The sequence below is a fragment of the Anabrus simplex genome, chromosome 2, assembly GCF_040414725.1.
Source record: "Anabrus simplex isolate iqAnaSimp1 chromosome 2, ASM4041472v1, whole genome shotgun sequence".
Classification (NCBI taxonomy): domain Eukaryota; kingdom Metazoa; phylum Arthropoda; class Insecta; order Orthoptera; family Tettigoniidae; genus Anabrus; species Anabrus simplex.
This window is the reverse complement of record NC_090266.1, coordinates 455,712,678-455,733,120: the sequence shown is the minus strand read 5'-3', so window position 1 is coordinate 455,733,120 and position 20,443 is coordinate 455,712,678. Positions and strand designations below refer to the sequence as shown.

The window sequence follows — 20,443 nt, the reverse complement described above, 5'->3', positions numbered from 1 at the left end:
TTCCTAGGCCTTTCCTGTCCCATCGTCGCCATAAGACCTATCTGTGTCGGTGCGACGTAAAGCAAATAGCACAAAAAACAAAAAAAACAAGTCTAGGTCAGAGGCTGGAAGATCCGGTACAGAATTGCTTGCTGATGATTGTTGTCATGGTGGGTGAGCTCTGGGGATGAGTTAATCTTTGCTGAATCTGTGTCACTTTCATCCTGAAAAAAAAAAGTATTTTTTAAGCCTCCAAAGTCACAAGAGGAATGGACACAAAACAGCACGAGAATTTCAGAATAGATGGAATTTCCCTCATTGCTTGGGTGCCGTTGATGGTAAACACGTCATGATTTTACCACCGCCAGAGAGTGGTTCGTATTTTTACAATTATAAAGGATTTCATAGCATGGATGGTACTGATGGCAGTCGTCAATGCAAATTATGAATTCGTTATGTATGCACTGGTGTAAATGAAAGATGTTCTGAAGTTTGCGCAAATTTACTTGCACTGTGTGGACGCTGCACAGTGTTCCGTCTGTTTTGCGCAAACCATACCGCACAAGTGAGTCGCTGACGTGTGACCACGGCCGCTTCCTTCCCACAAGGTCTGGGCTATGTACTGGTCCTCCAGTTATATACCCGACCAACAGTCTTACGCTCCAGCTCACTGCCCTTAAGGGGAGTTTGAAAAGCAAAAATGTGAATTTTTTGACATTTTTCGAAATATTATATTATTTAGTGCTTCATGAATAAAATGGTATATAATTTATCCCTGTGTGACTGCAAGAAGTATTTTATTTTTAATCTTATGACATTGCTTGCATATCCGTCAGGCTGGTTGATTCCGGACATGCGTCTCTTTATTTACGAATATCTCTGAAACTACTGCACGTAGAAGGCTGTGGTTTTCGCCTATCGATAGAGAATACTCGGTGCTCAATTTTTGTTACTGTTCTGTTTCAAATATGTCTGCTGCTATGCTTGTTTTTGTGTAAAGAATGTTGAATTTCGTGTGAATTAGTGTCTCTGGAAGTGCATCCGTGTAGTTTGATTGCACTTATTTTGGTAAACAAAGTACAAATATGCCTAGATGTGCTAGTCTATTTGGGAAATGTAAGTTTTGTGGCAAGCAGCATACTAAAAACACAAGACCATGTGGTTCGCATGAGGTAGAATCCACCAACAGTGTAGAAACAGACTGTCAAAATGTGACACCAAACAAGACAGGCACGCCCACTACAGTGCAAGTGAATCTAAATTAGGTAAATATTTTGAAGAACTGGGATCCGGAAGGCTGAAGTTTCTGGAGAGTATTTTGAGCACAATAATTCTATACCTGAAGCAGTTATGGAAGCTATCAAGCCAATCTACAGAGACCTAGTTCATCCAGACCTTCTCAGTAAGTGTCTACATGGGCGCACTCAGAATTTCAACGAGTCTTTCAACAATAGTATCAGGACTCGAGTGCCCAAAAATGAATTAATTTGTGGGGTTAAGAACTTTGAAATGGGGAGCCAGTGATGCTGTATTAACATTTGATGGTGGGGACATGGGAAGAGTAAGAGTGTTATTGCATCTCACCATCAACCCTGGCCGTCATACTATGAAGGGACTGCAACATTTAGACAAATTAAGAACTGCCAAGGCACAGCGTGCAGCAGAGTTCAACACCAAAGCAGCAAAGTCATCGCCAAGGAAAAGGATTTTAGAGAAGGAGGGGTACCAGGAAGAGAATGCTGACTATGCTGCAGGGTGCTTTTGAGCCTTAAATTAAAAACCTGAGTTCTTATAGTTTCAAGTTTTTTTTTTTTTGCTAGGGGCTTTACGTCGCACCGACACAGATAGGTCTTATGGCGACGATGGGATAGGAAAGGCCTAGGAGTTGGAAGGAAGCGGCCGTGGCCTTAATTAAGGTACAGCCCCAGCATTTGCCTGGTGTGAAAATGGGAAACCACGGAAAACCATTTTCAGAGCTGCCGATAGTGGGATTCGAACCTACTATCTCCCGGATGCAAGCTCACAGCCGCGCGCCTCTACACGCACGGCCAACTCGCCCGGTAGTTTCAAGTTTTAAACCTGATGTTCTCAAAATGACATTTTTACAATTAATGTTCCTGTATCTGAAAAAACTACTTGTGATACATACATTAAACTTTCTGAGATGCTTTACTATATCTTACTATCCTTACTGAAGCAGAATCATAGCACAGGTTTCCATAGACATGAATAAGGGGTGTGCATCTACAAATATTTTGTGTAAAAATGGCACCTTTAAAAAATTAATATATCTCGTTCTTTTGGTCTCTATATTTTAATTCTGCTTCAGTCCAAATAAATAATACAGAAATGTCAGCTGTAAAATATTCAGAGTGGTATTTTCATTGGTTCCAAAAATATAGGAACATAATCTTGCCTTATTTAACATTGGCAGGATGGGCCTCTCAAACTCCCCTTAAGGCGGGTAGACCTGGGATCCCTCGCTGAGTCCAGGGGGGGGGGGGGGAACCAACCCTAAATAACCTATTGATTGCGAAGAATGGACATCTGTAACTTTATTCAACAGAATCAAAATTTTCTGCTGAATTATTCTCAGAATCGCCATAGCGTTTGGGAAGCTTTCTAGGCAGAGTGGGTGAATGAACTTCTGCAACTACAATGGCCGTTCATATATCTCGTCACGCACCTTTCTTTTAACACAATTCGAAATGAATTCTCGACTGATCGTACGACATGGTTCGTGATTGTGAGCATGGACGCCGCCCCCGGGGGTGCTACAGTCCTCGAGCACCCCCCAAACATTTCATGGGGGTATTCAGCATCTCCCACTAACAGGGAGAAGAAAGATAGACAAATAACAAAAGAAAAAATAAAGAAAATGAATGAAAGAAGGAAAGAATGTAAGAAAGAAAGAAAGAAAGAAAGAAAGAAAGAAAGAAAGAAAGGGAATCTTAATGTCTTAATTTTCCCCGTGCATTCCCAACGGCGAGGCTGAGGAGCTCACTAAGATTTTTTTTTTTTACTTTATTCTAAATCTAAAAGGAGGTATATTTCCTTCATTAATTAGATCTGATTCATCCAAAACTTCACCAAGGTTAATTGATTCCAGAACTATTTCTTTAAGATCGCTTTAACTATTCCCGTTTCTACATGTACACTAGAACATCCTTTTACTGCCCTGAGAAGATTAAAAAGAGGAAAAATGAACAATGCAATTATGCATGTCCATAATTAAGAAATGAAAATAAATTGTGGCGAACATTTTTATCAAATGATCGGCTGTTCGTAGGAACATACTTTATGAGTGAGAGTTAAAATTTTAAATTTTGTACTAAAGACTTCAAGTTTCCTTTATTATTACACTAAGTTTTGTGGCAAGCAGCATACTAAAAACACAAGACCATGTGGTTCGCATGAGGTAGAATCCACCAACAGTGGCAATTTACGTTTTTAAAACTCAGTTTGGTATCATTCTAAGAGGAAACTATAATGTTCTTTTTTTGCTTTTTTGCTACATAATATTCTTCTTTTTGTAGTTCAGTAATATGCTAAAAGATGGCAAACCTAGCTATGTACATAATATCTTTGAAATCTGTACTTCCAGAAATTATGCTACAGGGGGGCTGAAGGCAATGATTTTCTCCATTTATGTGCTATGCTATCTTAGCCTGAGGCAGTTGGACATGTGTTATGGCGGCTGTACATGCATGAGTAGCATTAAAATATAATTCTAGGTGATTCGCTGACGATGTAAGTTTAACAAAAATACTGCACTATCCACAATATACTTATCTTTTAGCATAAATGTCTAATGATGTTTGATTTACAATATTTGTTACTAAAAAGTCATGAAATATGATTGTAGCATTTTTGCTACATCATGCAGCTAAGGAATGCATTTTCAGATGCATGTTTGAAGGTTATGGGGCAGCAATGACTTGAAGTACTTATTGATAGTGTTCTATTTAATGATTATTTCATTAATGCTGAAAGAATTAAGTCATAATAATAATAATAATAATAATAATAATAATAATAATAATACGTATTGTATTGTAATTTATATTGCGTTTCCTCAACATGGATTTGTTTACCTTTATCAAATATATTCGTAATTCCTTTTGACTTAAATGTCTTATATCTGGGAAATCATCTGAAAATATGCGTTACGGAAGTTAGCTTGACAAAAGTGTAACCCTAGCAACTCTGCAGGCTGTGGATGGATGCCCAGACCGTGTCACCTAGTAACCGTGCAGGCTGTGATGTAAGGTGTGAATGGATGGACAGACATTGTTACCTAGCAACCGTGCAGGCTGTGATATAAATTATGGATGGCTGGCTAGACAATGTTACCTAGGAACCGTGCAGGCTGTGATGTGAAGTATGGATGGATGGCATAGCATGGTTAACCAGCAACCATGCAATCTATGTTTTATGGCTGGTGGTCATCTGAAATTAGCAGCCGTTGATGATGGCCATGACCGAGCAGCACTGTGTTTGAAAAAAGAATGCAGATTGTTTCAAAGGCTTTCACATCAGTTGAACTGCGGACATGACCTACCCATTTGAGCAAGCTGTTATTTTCCAATTCCTTCAATGTAATAAATCTCTTTTAATTGTTTAAAAATAATTTTATTAATTTTCTATGTTATTGTAAGTAATAAACAATAATTCTGCTCATATACTGTACTGGGTAACATTTGTACATAAGTAGCCTTCAACGCATGATGTAGCGTTTTTACACATTCCTGAATTTTTCCAATTTTGCTCACCAGTATGATCAAATACATCAAAAATGTGTTGTCATTGTCATGTTATATATCTAATCTCCCTCTAAGAATATTTTCACGTCAGAGTTGTGGGTGTAAATAAATTCATGCAGTGTAGGGTTAAGATTTTAGAAACACAATTTGTATTTCTTTATTTTCCATCCTTTTAATTCGCATAGCCTATATATGTAAAATGTAAAATCTCTTACTTTCTAATGATTAAAACACACTTTTACCTCTTATGTGGATTTACGTGGACTTTTGTTGGTACTCATTCATTATTGTTGAAAAAGCGCAGTAGTTTATGTTTTCCAACAAGTATTTCTCCTTCGAAATTGCCTAAAACTGCATTTTCATGAGGGTTCAATTTCAACACTTTTCGGGCCCTTCCCCCACACTTCATTTTTGGACCGTGAGTTAGAGCAACCCCACTAATTTTAAAATCCCGGCGCCCGTTATTGTGGGACCCACACAACAGAAAGTTACTACCGCTGAACGTGCCTTGCTCGAATACCTCCACTTCAGACAGCATTGTGTTAACTCACACTTATGTAACTTATGTATTATACACTGACTGACAGAGCAAATGCAACACCAAGAAGGAGTGGTCAGAACTTTATGCCAATTGCAGGGTAGACTGACGTCACTGAGGTATGCTCATGATGTGAAATGCGCCGCTGTGCTGCGCACGTAGCGAACGATAAATGGGACGCGGCGTTGGCGAATGGCCCACTTCGTACCGTGATTTCTCAGCCGACAGTCATTGTAGAACGTGTTGTCGTGTGCCACAGGACACGTGTATAGCTAAGAATGCCAGGCCGCCGTCAACGGAGGCATTTCCAGCAGACAGACGACTTTACGAGGGGTATGGTGATCGGGCTGAGAATGGCAGGTTGGTTGCTTCGTCAAATCGCAGCCGATACCCATAGGGATGTGTCCACGGTGCAGCGCCTGTGGCGAAGATGGTTGGCGCAGGGACACGTGGCACGTGCGAGGGGTCCAGGCGCAGCCCGAGTGACGTCAGCACGCGAGGATTGGCGCATCCTCCGCCAAGCGGTGGCAGCCCCGGACGCCACGTCAACCGCCATTCTTCAGCATGTGCAAGACACCCTGGCTGTTCCAATATCGACCAGAACAATTTCCCGTCGATTGGTTGAAGGAGGCCTGCACTCCCGGCGCCCGCTCAGAAGACTACCATTGACTCCACAGCATAGACGTGCACGCCTGGCATGGTGCCGGGCTAGAGCGACTTGGATGAGGGAATGGCGGAACGTCGTGTTCTCCGATGAGTCACGCTTCTGTTCTGTCAGTGATAGTCACCGCAGACGAGTGTGGCGTCGGCGTGGAGAAAGGTCAAATCCGGCAGTAACTGTGGAGCGCCCTACCGCTAGACAACGCGGCATTATGGTTTGGGGCGCTATTGCGTATGATTCCACGTCACCTCTAGTGCGTATTCAAGGCACGTTAAATGCCCACCGCTACGTGCAGCATGTGCTGCGGCCGGTGGCACTCCCGTACCTTCAGGGGCTGCCCAATGCTCTGTTTCAGCAGGATAATGCCCGCCCACACACTGCTCGCATCTCCCAACAGGCTCTACGAGGTGTACAGATGCTTCCGTGGCCAGCGTACTCTCCGGATCTCTCACCAATCGAACACGTGTGGGATCTCATTGGACGCCGTTTGCAAACTCTGCCCCAGCCTCGTACGGACGACCAACTGTGGCAAATGGTTGACAGAGAATGGAGAACCATCCCTCAGGACACCATCCGCACTCTTATTGACTCTGTACCTCGACGTGTTTCTGCGTGCATCGCCGCTCGCGGTGGTCCTACATCCTACTGAGTCGATGCCGTGCGCATTGTGTAACCTGCATATCGGTTTGAAATAAACATCAATTATTCGTCCGTGCCGTCTCTGTTTTTTCCCCAACTTTCATCCCTTTCGAACCACTCCTTCTTGGTGTTGCATTTGCTCTGTCAGTCAGTGTATTTTCCTATAACTTGCAGGTTACGTGTCAGAAGCGACCGTGCCGGATGCGACCACGTCAACATCGTGCCGCATGCGGTCGGTCGGTCAGTCAGTCAGTCAGTCAGTCAGTCAGTCAGTCAGTCAGTCAGTCAGTCAGTCAGTCAGTCAGTCAGTCACCACTGATCTGTATAGAGGGAATCGCCGAAGTGGCAGATTGTCTATCGGTTGTTAACCCAGTTTCTTCTTAAATAATTTAAGGTAATTTGGAAATTTATCGAACATTTCCCTCGGTAAATTATTCCAATCCCTAACTCCTTTTCCCATAAACGAATATTTCGTGGCGTGCCAGATGCGACCGTGCCACTAGCGACTTCATAATCAGTAACCGTGCCTGATGCGACCGGCGTTGACAAGCAAATTGTCATCTGACAAGCTTTGTCATCACCCAAGATAAGGCAAGCTAAATCAGAACCAGAAAAAGTTTGAAAAAATGGCCAAAAATTGAGAACACTGCTTACGGGGTAGGGAATGAAATTGTCTTTGTTCTGTTCAACTACTACACAGCAAACTGTCCACAACATTAATGAACACTGAATTAGTCATCGAGAAATACAACCTATACAACTCTTTACGTAAAACAATTCGAACGATTGCAGGAAAGGCTCACAAATAATAATGAATGAGTACATTTCTTTCGAAAGTTTAAATAAAACATAGATTACTTTACACACACACACACACACACACACACGCACGCACGCACGCACGCACGCACGCACGCGCGCGTAATATCTAAGCCCAATTCAATAACTCGTTGAAATATGTCAGTGTAATGTATTTCTGCTGAATACTAGAATAACACAAGTTCGGTTACATTTTAACAAGGATTATTTGTTTTACAGTTAACTGGTCTGCAAGTACAGCTCTTGGGGATCATCAGGACCAGTCCCTGGATTTCCAGGAAAGAGATATGACAGAACAGCATCTTCTTTAGTTGCTGTTCAAGAACTTTCCAGTGAAGTGCCAGTACGGAGTGCAATGTCATTTCAACAGCAGCTACTGCCCCTACTTTACGTAACACTTCTGGGGGAAACTCGTCTTGCAACACGAAATATGGAGAGGCGTTTACGTCTTTTTCTAAAATATGTCCATGTATGGAGCTGCGTTTCCATCTCTGGGAGAAGGTGCCAAGCAGGTTAGGTCAGTGCGTTGCAGCACGACTAGTTACAGCTACTTCGGTAGGCTGCTGGGTTCGAATACCCCATTGGCCATCCTCGAAAATGGTTTCTCGTGGTTTCCCATTTACGTCTTCAGGAAAATGCCTTGATGGCACCTTCCACCAATTTCTAGCCCGTGCAATTACACTCACAGGAAACACCGTCACACAGCATACATCCTCGGACACTCCTGGCACTAAAAGCTAGGAGCTAAAAAATAAAATCTTAATCAATGATTTGTTGTGTCTTCTAGTGAAGAGTGGTGTAGCAGGTATAGGCCCTACAGAGAATAGCTGAATTGGAAACGTCATGCCCATGCTTGAAGCTGGTAGGTCTAGGCCTGATCTTCGTACAGAGGACCGCATATTAGAATTTACTGCAGATGACCCCCAGCAGGAATACTCGCCAAATCGCGGCAGTGGTAGGAGTGGACCGTCTTACGAACATAACGGGAAGACCGGCAACATCAGTATCATTTGCAGTGTGTTCAGCACTATTGGAAAGAAATTATGCACCGCAGAGAGTCTTCTGTAAATAGGTCCATCTTCAACCCGAAGATTTCATGAATCATATTTTGTTCACAAATGAGGTCCCGTTTACGAGGAATGGGAGCTTCAATTTTGACAACACGCATGTGTAGTCGGAGAACAAGCCCCATGCTATGAGACGTTCCCACCACCAGGTTCGGTTTTCCCATTAATGTTTGGACAGGGATTTTGGGGAGCAATATCAGAGGAGCTGTGATATTACCTCATAGAATGGCTAACGTATCTTATCTACAGTTTCTAAAAGGCACTCTACTACTACTACTACTACTACTACTACTCCTACTACTACTACTAGAGGATGTGCACCGTCACCTGGACGCCGCCTATCCGCAGCGATGGATTGGCAGACAAGAAGTCCCGATCAAAACCCCTTAGATTACTTCTTTTGGGGGTTCATGAAATCTAAGGTTTATCGCAGAGAAGTGAAAACTGTGTAAGAGTTCCGGGAATGTGTCTTGGAAGCTGCTGAGGACGTCAGTCAAAACAACGAGGTACTGAGGCGGGTTCAAGAGAATTTTCTCCGAAGGTGCCGAGCATGTATTACCGCCAATGGTGTTTTCGAACACTGCTGTAAAAATGAAAACCATTTCCCACAGCCAATCTGGTCATGTGTGGTATTCTCTAAAAGGTTCATAAACGCTTTGTCGTTGTGTTAATGTTCTTCTATTAAAAAGTACACTGACTGAGCAAATGTCATGGGATAGCGGAGCACTGATGCGCAGGTGTGTTGTCTGCGGACCACACGTCCCCTGTGCCAGCGGCAGTTGTATAGGAGACCTTGTGAGCAGTGACTGTGCATGTGACAAGTGTAACATGGAAAGTCGTCGTGAGCTGACACCGTTCGAACGGGGTATGGTGGTCGGTGCCCGACGGATGGGAAGTGCGATTTCGGAAGTGGTGCGGGAATTCGGCTTCACACGATCAACCGTATCCAGGGTGTATCGTGAATGGTTGAATGTGGGTGCCACCGTCCACAACAGACGAACGACCGGCCGTCCAGTCACCCTCGATGACCGTGACCGGCGACAACTCAGACGGATTGCCAATAGTGACAGACGGGCAACCGTGCAACAAATCACGCCTCAATTCAACACAGGTTGTGCTAGACACGTCTCCCAGTGGACAATCCGTAGGAACATGGGTTCTATGGGGTATGGGAGCCGGCGCCGCACACGGGTGCCACTGTTAACCCAACGTCATCGGGCACAACGACGCGCATTTGTCGCCAGTCACCAGGGATGGACACTGGAACAATGGCGTAACCTGATATGGTCGGATGAATCACGATTTCAACTGCACCATGCCGATGGGAGGCACCGTGTATGGCGCAGACCACATGAAGCGATGGATCCCGCCTGCCTCGAAGGTGTGGTCCAGGGCGCTGGTGTCTCTGTTGTGGTCTGGGGTGCATTTTCCTGGTATGGAATGGGCCCCCTCGTTGTTCTGGAAGAGACTTTGAATGGTACGCGGTATGCTGAGCTGCTCGGAGACCATCTCCACCCATTTTTGGCCTTCCAGCGCCCAGACGGTTCTGCGGTGCTTCAAGATGATAACGCGCCGCCACATCGCTCCCACGTCGCCCGGGAATGGTTCCAGGAACATGCAGCGGAGGTCCAACGACTGCCATGGCCACCCAGGAGCCCCTATATGAACCCTATCGAGCCTATCTGGGATGTCCTGGAACGTAGGCTCCGTGCCATGGATCCTGCACCAACGAACAGACCAGCATTGGCGGCCGCTCTGCAAACGATTTGGTGTCAGCTGCGTCCAGAGAACTGCCAGGGACTTGTCCACTCCCTTCCACGGCGTCTCACTCAGTTCGCAGGGTCAGAAGAGGCCCCACACGCTATTAGGTGACTATCCCATGACTTATGACCCTTGAAATGACCGATAACTAACGCGCCATACAACTAATGACAATGTATGTTCCTGATAGTGCTAATCGGGAGTGGTCGAACGGAAATAACCGTTTACACGGATGGTAAGTTACCCGTTACTTTACTAGCAGGAGATAGAACCGGCCCTATGCAGAGAAAATATGCACGGGAGATACAATTTTGAGCCCATTCCAAATATGTTTACTATTTTGTCTTCCCTGAAAATGTATTAACTGTGACTCTGAAAACTGTATACATAATATTGGATTTTTCAATTTCTTGATTAAATCCACACTGATTGTACGTTTGATCCGTTAAACAGTAAATAGGTTCATTCATTTTCATATCAAACGCGCTTACCCAATGATTCACCACCCAGAATTTTTTCATTAACCACGAGGTTTCGAATTTTAATGAAACAGTTCCGTTACATTATAAAAACTATGCCGATTAAACGTTTCCTTTGTGTAAGAGAAAGAGTGATAGGTTCTCATAGTTTATTTCGAGCAGATGAAAATATTCATAAAACTTTTTTTCTCTCTGCTTCTTTTCTTTAATCACACGAGTTTCAAAATAGGGTAATGAAAATTTTCTCTTGCATAATAAAGTCTGTCATGGGTCCGGTTCCTTGGATGAATGGCCAGTCAGCGTAGTGGGCTTCGGTTCAGAGGGCCCCAGATTTGATTTCCGACCGAGCATTTTAACCACGTCTGGTTAATTCGTCTAGCTCCAGGGCTGGGTGTTTGTGTTCGTCTTAATACACATATCAAACTATACACAACACACTACACTACTAGAGATGACAACACGCCCTGATAAAGGAAATTGCCTATATCTCCAGGCGCCAGCCTAAACTCGATGTAATGGCGTTGCTAACTGGCCGGCGCAAGCTTCCTTGGGAAGTGAGCAAGCCCAGTGGTTCACAAGGTCAAGTCATGACGAGCTCATAGATCTTGGACCACATTAGTGACGAATCTATTTGTTATTTTCCTCTTTTCATTTTTTGTTCCTAGTTAGGTTTTAATGTTAGATATGAGATGATTTAAAAGTATATGCATTTTTTCATAATTATGTATAATTTACCCCATGTACATATGAGGCTATTGGTATCAAAAGGAACAATCTCCACCTTCCTGCACTTTACAGTGGGAGTGATTTTTTATCTAATGCATTTCTATTCACTCTATCTGAGTGATTTTTGTCTTATATACACAACAGACAGGCTGTGAGCGAGTAATCAAAGAAAACCTACCATATAATTAATGGTAAATTAGGTATTTTAAATTGTATTTCGGAGTTTGTCCCTTTTGATACCAACTTTCAGATTTTCATGGATATTGCTTTTTTTGATACCAACATGTAAGGAGATTGCTCTTTTTGCTAATAACTTACAGAACTGTGATACCTACACTATTTTTCTTTACACTAGATTGAAAGGTCAAGCATGTCACTGTAAAGTACTGTACATTTATTTAAGAGTTACAAAAGTGATGAGTAATATTACCTAGACTGAAAACCGGAAGACCACTAACACGAAACACAACAGTTTAGATTTGCAAACAATCTTATTACCAATACATTCAATATAGGACAAAATGAAATTTAAAAATTAACATTATCCTTCAGACAGTCAGTAAAAGGAAGGAAGAGAAGTCTGTAAACTAAGGATAGCTCTTATAATAAAGTGCCCTGATGTTATGATCAGTTCATATGGATATTGACTATACAAGAGTATATAAGACAATTTCCCAATTGAATTTCTACCCGGTAAAAAAATATTTACTGACTGAATGTTATTACCACTTTTTTGCAACAACTGATTTCCATTTCCTATGATCGTGAGTCTATTTCCTCGCTTTTGTGGGTGACACAGGTGTCACGTTTTGCGGTAGCATGTCCATCACAGAACACACTGAAGAAAGCTACAGTTTGTTTTGGTAATATAATATGTTCGCGCACGTTCATATACTTTCAGACCACCGAAAATATCTCCAGCAAAACTCTAAAACCGAAAAATAGGCATGCATAAGCAAGACAGTCTCAATTTATAACTCAATTGAACCAATATGGCAGCACTCACATAGCGTGAGCAGAAAGAGCTGACTGGTAGTTCTGGAGATTGTCCCTTTTGATACCAACAGATGGCGGAGATTGTTCTGTTCGAAAGTCGCACTGTATTTTCGTGCTCTGAAACGATGGGATTTTGTTCTTTTTCAAAAAGACAAACAACATAGTTTTATAGACAGCTATTAATACAATACAACGGCATCAGTAACTCATTTCCAACGAAAAGTGGAGATTGCTCCTTTTGATACCAATAGCGTCATATAACCAAATACGTTCGGAAAACCTGTACAATGAATGTTACAGTTTTATGTAATAAAATGTCGAGAACACCTGTCTTCAGTTGAATGCGGTTAGATGCTCGTTAAACGTAGATATTCTAAGTTAAGTCAAGATTAACATAAAAATAAATCGAATGCATTAAAAGAAAATATTGGTGGGAAGAGTGACGTATGGGAACGATTTTATGACAAGAAACAGAGAACAGAAGTTGTGCAATCCAAAATAGGATGGTCCGCCTCTGTGGTGTAGTGGTTAGCATGATTAGCCGTCACCCCCAGAGGCCCGGGTTCGATTCCAGGCTCTGCCACTAAATTCGAAAAGTGGAACGAGGGCTGGAACGGGGTCCACTCAGCCTCGGGAGGTCAACTGTGTAGAGGGAGATTCGATTCCCACCTCAGCCATCCTCGAAATGGTTTTCCGTAGTTTCCCACTTCTCCTCCAGGCAAATGCCGGGATGGTACCTAACTTAAGGTCACGGCCGCTTCCCTCCCTTTTCCTTGTCTATCCCTTCCAATCTTCCCATCCCCCCACAAGGACGCTGTTCAGCATAGCAGGTGAGGCCGCCTGGGTGAGGTACTTGTCCTCCTTCCCAGTTGTATCCCCCGACCCAAAGAGCCCTCACTAGTATTAAATAATTCTACACCTGACCAATTCGTAAACAGAACTGCAATATCGGTAAGCCCGGAAATCCCTTTGATCTTGAGAGCTGAAAAATGAATGAACAAGTGACAGGAGTTCAGATGCAATCGGAAGATGAACATGTCAATCAATTAGATGGCAGGTCACACTCCGAAATACAGGATATTTCACCAATATTCCCCAAAGAAGAAACAATAGAACCAAATGCACATCAAATGCAATGGTTGGACAAGGTAGATCAAATATCAATAGAAACTGAAAGGACTAAGCGAATAGAACCCAGGAATATTGACACACATCACATACAATCCCAGGATAGCGTGCAGTCACAGAAAAACTCCGGTAAACGTAGACTGGAAATTACACGGTCTTCAAGGGACGGGCTATATAAAGTTACACAACCATACGTAAATCGCAAGGGTACAAGAACACAGCTTGATAAAACAATAGAGAAGAGGTAGTGTATAGAGCGCATAGCATTCTATCATGCGTAAAACTCCACTATTTCCTAAACCAAGTTAAATATTGTAGGACAAGAACCGAACAGTCGAACAGGATTTAGTAATATGTAATACATCATGTTTATCCCTTTCCTTATTCTGTGCCTGTGTCAATATACCACCAGAGGCAAGATGTTACAGCAGTGGAACCCCTCTCGTATCAATGACAAGCACAATGCACATAACCAGAGTAAGATCCTACGCCCTATCGCCTCGGCTAATAAAAACGGTATTTTAAATACACATTATATTTTTATTATTTACAATTTGCTTTACGTCGCACCAACACAGATAGGTCTCATGGCGACGATGGGACAGGAACGGGCTAGGAGTGGGAAGGAAGCGTCCGTGGCCTTAATTAAGGTACAACCCCAGCATTTGCCTGGTGTGAAAATGAGAAACCACAGAAAACCATCTTCAGAGCTGCCGACAGTGGGGTTCGAACCCACTATCTTCCGAATACTGGATACTGGCCGCACTTAAGCGACTGCAGCTATCGAACTCGGTATTGTTTTAAATACAACAAAGTGGATCTTCAAGCGATATATTACACAGCATGATATAGATATCTTATTTCTACAAGAGGCGTGCACAAACAGCAAATCTTTAGTACAACGCTCTGTAGTATGACACTCGAGTAACTGCCATGGTATACCGTCCCGGACTTCATCTCCGTGACTTCTACGCTCATTCCAGCGGCAGAGTTCTCTCTGCCATACATGAAACGTAGGTACTGATTAACGTGCATAGTCCATCGGGCTCACAAAACAGACTTCAAAGGATTTTTTTTTCTGGAAGACCTAGCTATTTATTTGAGGCGAGCTCCGATTTTGATATTCGCCGGCGACTTCAACTGTGTTCTTCACCCAAATGACCAAACTGGACAAACTATTAAAACATCAATTTCATTGGCCAACCTTGTACAACAACTCCACCTGAGGGATGCATGGGAATGTAAGCATGGAAATGACGTGGAATTTACATACTTCCGACTCAATACCGCATCCAGACTTGACAGGAACTACATCTCCTGTGAGCTGTCTCCTTCCCTGCATAGAATTTCAGTAATCCCAGTCCATTCCAATGATCACCACACAGTATTAATTCAGCTAACCAACACAACTCTTCCAATTCTAGGAAGAGGATACTAGAAACTACTGAAGACGACAGAGGCTACACAATCATTCCAATTAAAGTGGGAACAAATGACTAAATGAAAACGTTATTATTTTTCACAACTTCTTTGGTGGATACATGTAGTTAAACCAGGAATAAGGAGCCATTTTCGAAAATGTCTTTCGACAAGGCCACAGAACGCCGACACACTTTCCAGTTTTACCAGCAAGCCCTACAGGACTACAGATCTGAACAACAAGAAGGAATTCGGGAGATAGTAGGTTCGAACCCCACTGTCGGCAACCCTGAAGATGGTTTTCCGTTGTTTCCCATTTTCACACCAGGCAAATGCTGGGGCTGTACCTTAATTAAGGCCACGGCCGCTTCCTTCCCACTCCTAGCCCCTTCCTGTCCCATCGTCGCCATAAGACCTATCTGTGTCAGTGCGACGTAAAGCAACTAGAAAAAAAAAACAAGAAGGACGTGATGTACAACACAAAATAACTGAAATTAAACATATTTTGTGCAACAAGAAAGAACATAATCTACAAGGCGTTCAGGCAAGAACACGTACCCCGCCATTAGAGGAAGATGGAAGAACATCTTTGTATCACTTAGCGAAAGAGCAAGAACAAAGTAGGAAAAATTTCACCACTAACTCGCAGACAACAAACGATGTTTTCCCATTTTTCACACCAGACAAATGCTGGGGCTGTACCTTAATTAAGGCCACGGCCGCTTCCTTCCCATTCCTAAGCCTTTCCTATCCCATCGTCGCCATAAGACCTATGTTTGTCGGTGCGACGTAAAAAAAAACGGATGTATTAACGGAACCACAAATATACTCAGAGAAGCAATATCATACTTTGAACAAGCTTTGTTGAAGATTGTACACTATTCGGTTCAACGCTTAACTTTTTTCTCCAACACATTAGACAAGAACTAACAACAGAGGACGCACACTGGTTAGAAAGGGACATCACAAAGTAAGAAATACTACAGTATTAGCTATCAATGATGCAAAATGTAACAAGTCACCACGGCCTGGCAGCATATCTTTCGAATTTTCTAAACAGAATTGACATTTCATTAAAGATGACCTCTTAATGTTATTCCAAGAAATGTTCACCTGTCAAAACCAACACAAGTGTCTAGCAGAAGGAATACTGGCTCCGACATCGAAAATTAGGACACCAAAAACATTATCCGACTACCGCCCTTTGACGCTCAGCAATACGGACTACAAGCTGTTTGCAAAAGTCCTCGCTAAGCCCATGAAGGCAATTCCCCATAAAATAATTGTAAGTGAACAATATCTCGTATCGTTCACGCATTCACTAACTTATGAAATTTTGTACTGCACACATCCGAACAACTTAACAACTGCTGCACTCGTTAGCATTAACTTCCAGCAGACATTTGATCGTGTGCCATTCGTATCTGTAGTCATTAATGAGACGTGTCGCCATATCAGACAGAGTCATTAATATGATACAGAACATCTACAACAATGTAACAACATGAATACAAACCAATGGTTTTCTCTCTAAGGCGATACGAATTCGGAAATCTATTCGACAAGGATGTCTACTCTTCTCGATCCTCCTCGCCAAAAGCAGGAAACTGTTCATCGAACAATTGGCCGCAACACTCCCAGGAAGCCAATTAAACAATTCAACCCTTAAAGTACAAGTATATGCTGATGATGTCACACCTTAAATCACCCAGACCACCTCACTGACTTGAGGTCCGAACTTCAAAGTTACCAATACCTCTCATGAGCAAAGATTAACGTACAGAAATCGACAGTTCTACCATTTGAAATTTGGCCCACCCAGACGTCACGGATACCATCTACAGAACAACAACAGTTAAGATCCTGGGTATCATGATTTCTAGAAGCTACATCGAAATGATTAACATCAATTCGAATAGAGTGTTTGGTACAGTTAGAACATCAATAAGCACTCAAAATCTGAGAAATGTTAATATAGTACTAAAAGTATGGCATCGAGCTCGATAGCTGCAGTCGCTTAAGTACAGCCAGTATCCAGTATTCGGGAAATAGTGGGTTCGAACTCCAGTGTCGGCAGCCCTGAAGATGGTTTTCCGTGGTTTCCCATTTCCACACCAGGCAAATGCTGGAGCTGTACCTTAATTAAGGCCACGGCCGCTTCCTTCCCACTCCTATCCCTTTCCATTCCAATCGCCACCATAAGACCTATCTGTGTCAGTGCGACGAAAAGCAGCTTGTAAAAAAAGTATGAGCTATCAACACATTTATATTAAGCAAAATCTGGTATACAGCACAAATCTTACCCCCTCCAATAATAACAATAAGGAAGATAGTATCCAATAGCAAGGTCTATTTATTGCGTGGTCAGATGTACAGGGTTGTCAGAACATTAAACAAGGAGGATTAGGACTCGTATCAGTCGAAGTTCAATGTTCTGCACAGATGGCACGGAATATAATCAATAGTCAGCACAGAGAAGGAGATACCTGTGCCACAATCGTTACGAACATCATAATGCACCATACAAGACTAAAGACACCTTAATACAACAAATCATCCCCGGTGAAACTAATATTGGAATTGATGACCGCACTCCTACCGGACTTGAAAAGTGCAGGCACACATATCACAACATAGCGAATACACACACATATAATGTTACAGAATAATAAAATCCCTTCAATACAAGATGAGTAACTCGGCCGTCGATGGAATGTAATTTGGGGAAACACTGCCAACAAATGGCTACCGATGAAATGGTAGGAAACATTATAGCATTACACAAATTAAGCAATACGAATGAAAGAAAAATTATTCTGACACAACCGTATAGACTCCAGTCAGGGTGAATATTGTCAGCAGATAGGTACTTTAAGACATAAGATCACCGGGCGAGTTGGCCGTGCGCGTAGAGGCGCGCGGCTGTGAGCTTGCATCCGGGAGATAGTAGGTTCGAATCCCACTATCGGCAGCCCTGAAAATGGTTTTCCGTGGTTTCCCATTTTCACACCAGGCAAATGCTGGGGCTGTACCTTAATTAAGGCCACGGCCGCTTCCTTCCAACTCCTGGGCCTTTCCCATCCCATCGTCGCCATAAGACCTATCTGTGTCGGTGCGACGTAAAGCCCCTAGCAAACAAAACAAAAGACATAAGATTACAAAAATATACCGGATAAAGGGTATGGAACTGGACAATGACACTCATAAAATTCTGCCAACACCACTACACCCCACAACAGAAGATCGAATTATTAAATTAGAGTATATCTTTACACCGAGTACCGTTAGCAACACAGTTCTATGGTTGACAGCAACAACAATTAATTACAAACTACACCATCACAAGACACCTTGAAAGCTCAATGTGCACAATCTTCGCCGTTATATGCGTCCTATAGGTAGAAAAAACAAAATCAGAGCAGGCTTTGGATTCTTCTTATATATATTTTTAACGAAGGTGTAATACGTGACTAAATCGTAAAGGGCTAACGTCAGAATGGTGTGTCGAACTCAAGGTACTTTAAAAAAAATTACTATTTGTGAATCCCAATCCTCTGTATTTCTACTCAATGATTAATTTTAATTTCGTGTGGCTATTTCTAGCCGAGTGCAGCCCTTGTAATGCAGACCCTCCGATGAGCGTGGGCGGCATCTGCCATGTGTAGGTAACTGCGTGTTATCGTGGTGGAGGATAGTGTTATGTGTGGTGTGTGAGTTGCAGGGATGTTGGGAACAGCACAAATACCCAGCCCCCGAGCCACTGGAATTAACCAATGAAGGTTAAATCCCCGACCCGGCCGGGAATCGAGCCCGGGACCCTCTGAACCGAAGGCCAGTACGCTGACCATTCAGCCAACGAGTCGGACTACTAAATGATGATCGTAAGGAATAACAATACTGTCACAATATAAAGTGGAATTATGTACTTGTCAAACTTTGAAATTTCAGGTTCATTAAGATAACTCTATAGAGGTGTAATATACGTTTGTGTAAAATCTTGTTATCTAAAGATGGGTAGTAGTGTGTAATTCTGAGACTTTTAAGTAGTTCATGAACATCAGGCAAAATGAAGTTGCAAGGATGGTTTACTGTTTGTGTTTTCTCTCTAATTATATGTTCTTTTGTTAATTTGAAATCATTTCCTTTGTATTAACTATTGTGTGTTAATAAACCAGAGGAAAAAAGTACTAAACGTGAAAATCGAAAAAATAATCAACACCATTCATCGGAAGGAGTGGCTGCGTAATTAATGGTGTTACTAGCATTGCTCATGCCTCCGCCTATTTAAAATTGTGAAAGTCAAAGAAGAGACTGTGGTAGGTCAATTAAAGTAACAAGTTTGTTCTAGCCACTACCACAAGGCATTGCTAAAAGATGATGTATCCCAATACTACATGAATAATAATAATAATAATAATAATAATAATAATAATAATAATAATAATAATAATAATAATGGTTATACGTCCCAATACTACTACTGTTACGGTTTCCGGAGACACTGAGATGCCGGAATCTTCTTCCGCGGGAGTTCATTTTACGCGCCGGTAAATCTACCGATATAAGGCTGACGTATCTGAGAATCTTGAAATACAATCGGAGTGAGCCAGGATCGAGCCCACCAAACTGGGCTCTGAAGGCCAGCGCTCTACCGCCTGAGCTACTTAGCCCGGCATTATTACAAGTATACCTGCTTAATGAATAACCATGTCTGTAGTCCCTGAATGAAACAATTAGCTCAGTCAAGTTACTTCTGTCAACATTAGCCAGGACGTATTAAAAGTCAGAGGAGCGGGACAAGGCATGGAGTAGCCACCACATCTCGCTCTTATTTTAAAGCTCATGAAATATGCGAATACCGAGCTCGATAGCTGCAGTCGCTTAAGTGCGGCCAGTATCCAGTATTCGGGAGATAGTAGGTTCGAACCCCACTGTTGGCAGCCCTGAAAATGGTTTTCCGTGGTTTCCCATTTTCACACCAGGCAAATGCTGGGGCTGTACCTTAATTAAGGCCACGGCCGCTTCCTTCCAACTCCTAGCCCTTTCCCGTCCCATCGTCGCCATAAGACCTATCTGTGTCGGTGCGACGTAAAGCAACTAGCAAATAAAATAAAAATGCGAATAACATGTCTTTTCCCATGGTAGAATTAAATGAAAATCCAAACAGTTTCTGAGTTAAGTTAACATCTTTACCATCACACCTGCAATACGCTGTAGGTAAACGCAAAGAACCGCCACGTACCATTCTTATATTTACAAAATTGTATTTCGAAGTTAGCTAGCCGGGATAAGTGGCTCAGACGGTTGAGGCGCTGGCCTTCTGACCCCAACTTGGCAGGTTCGATCCTGGCTCAGTCCGGTGGTATACGAAGGTGCACAAAATACGTCAGCTTCGTGCCGGTAGATTTACTGGCACGTAACAGAAACCGTGGGACTAAATTCCGGCACCTCGGCGTCTCAGAAAACCG

At 42.7% G+C, this 20,443-nt stretch overlaps 1 protein-coding gene across 2 annotated transcripts in view; it reads right to left on the bottom strand.

Moving 5' to 3' along the window:
- The window catches only part of Pli (E3 ubiquitin-protein ligase pellino), an 826,064-nt gene that overhangs the window by 733,432 nt on the left and 72,189 nt on the right, over nt 1-20,443 (bottom strand). The gene's annotated exons all lie outside the window — the stretch shown is intronic.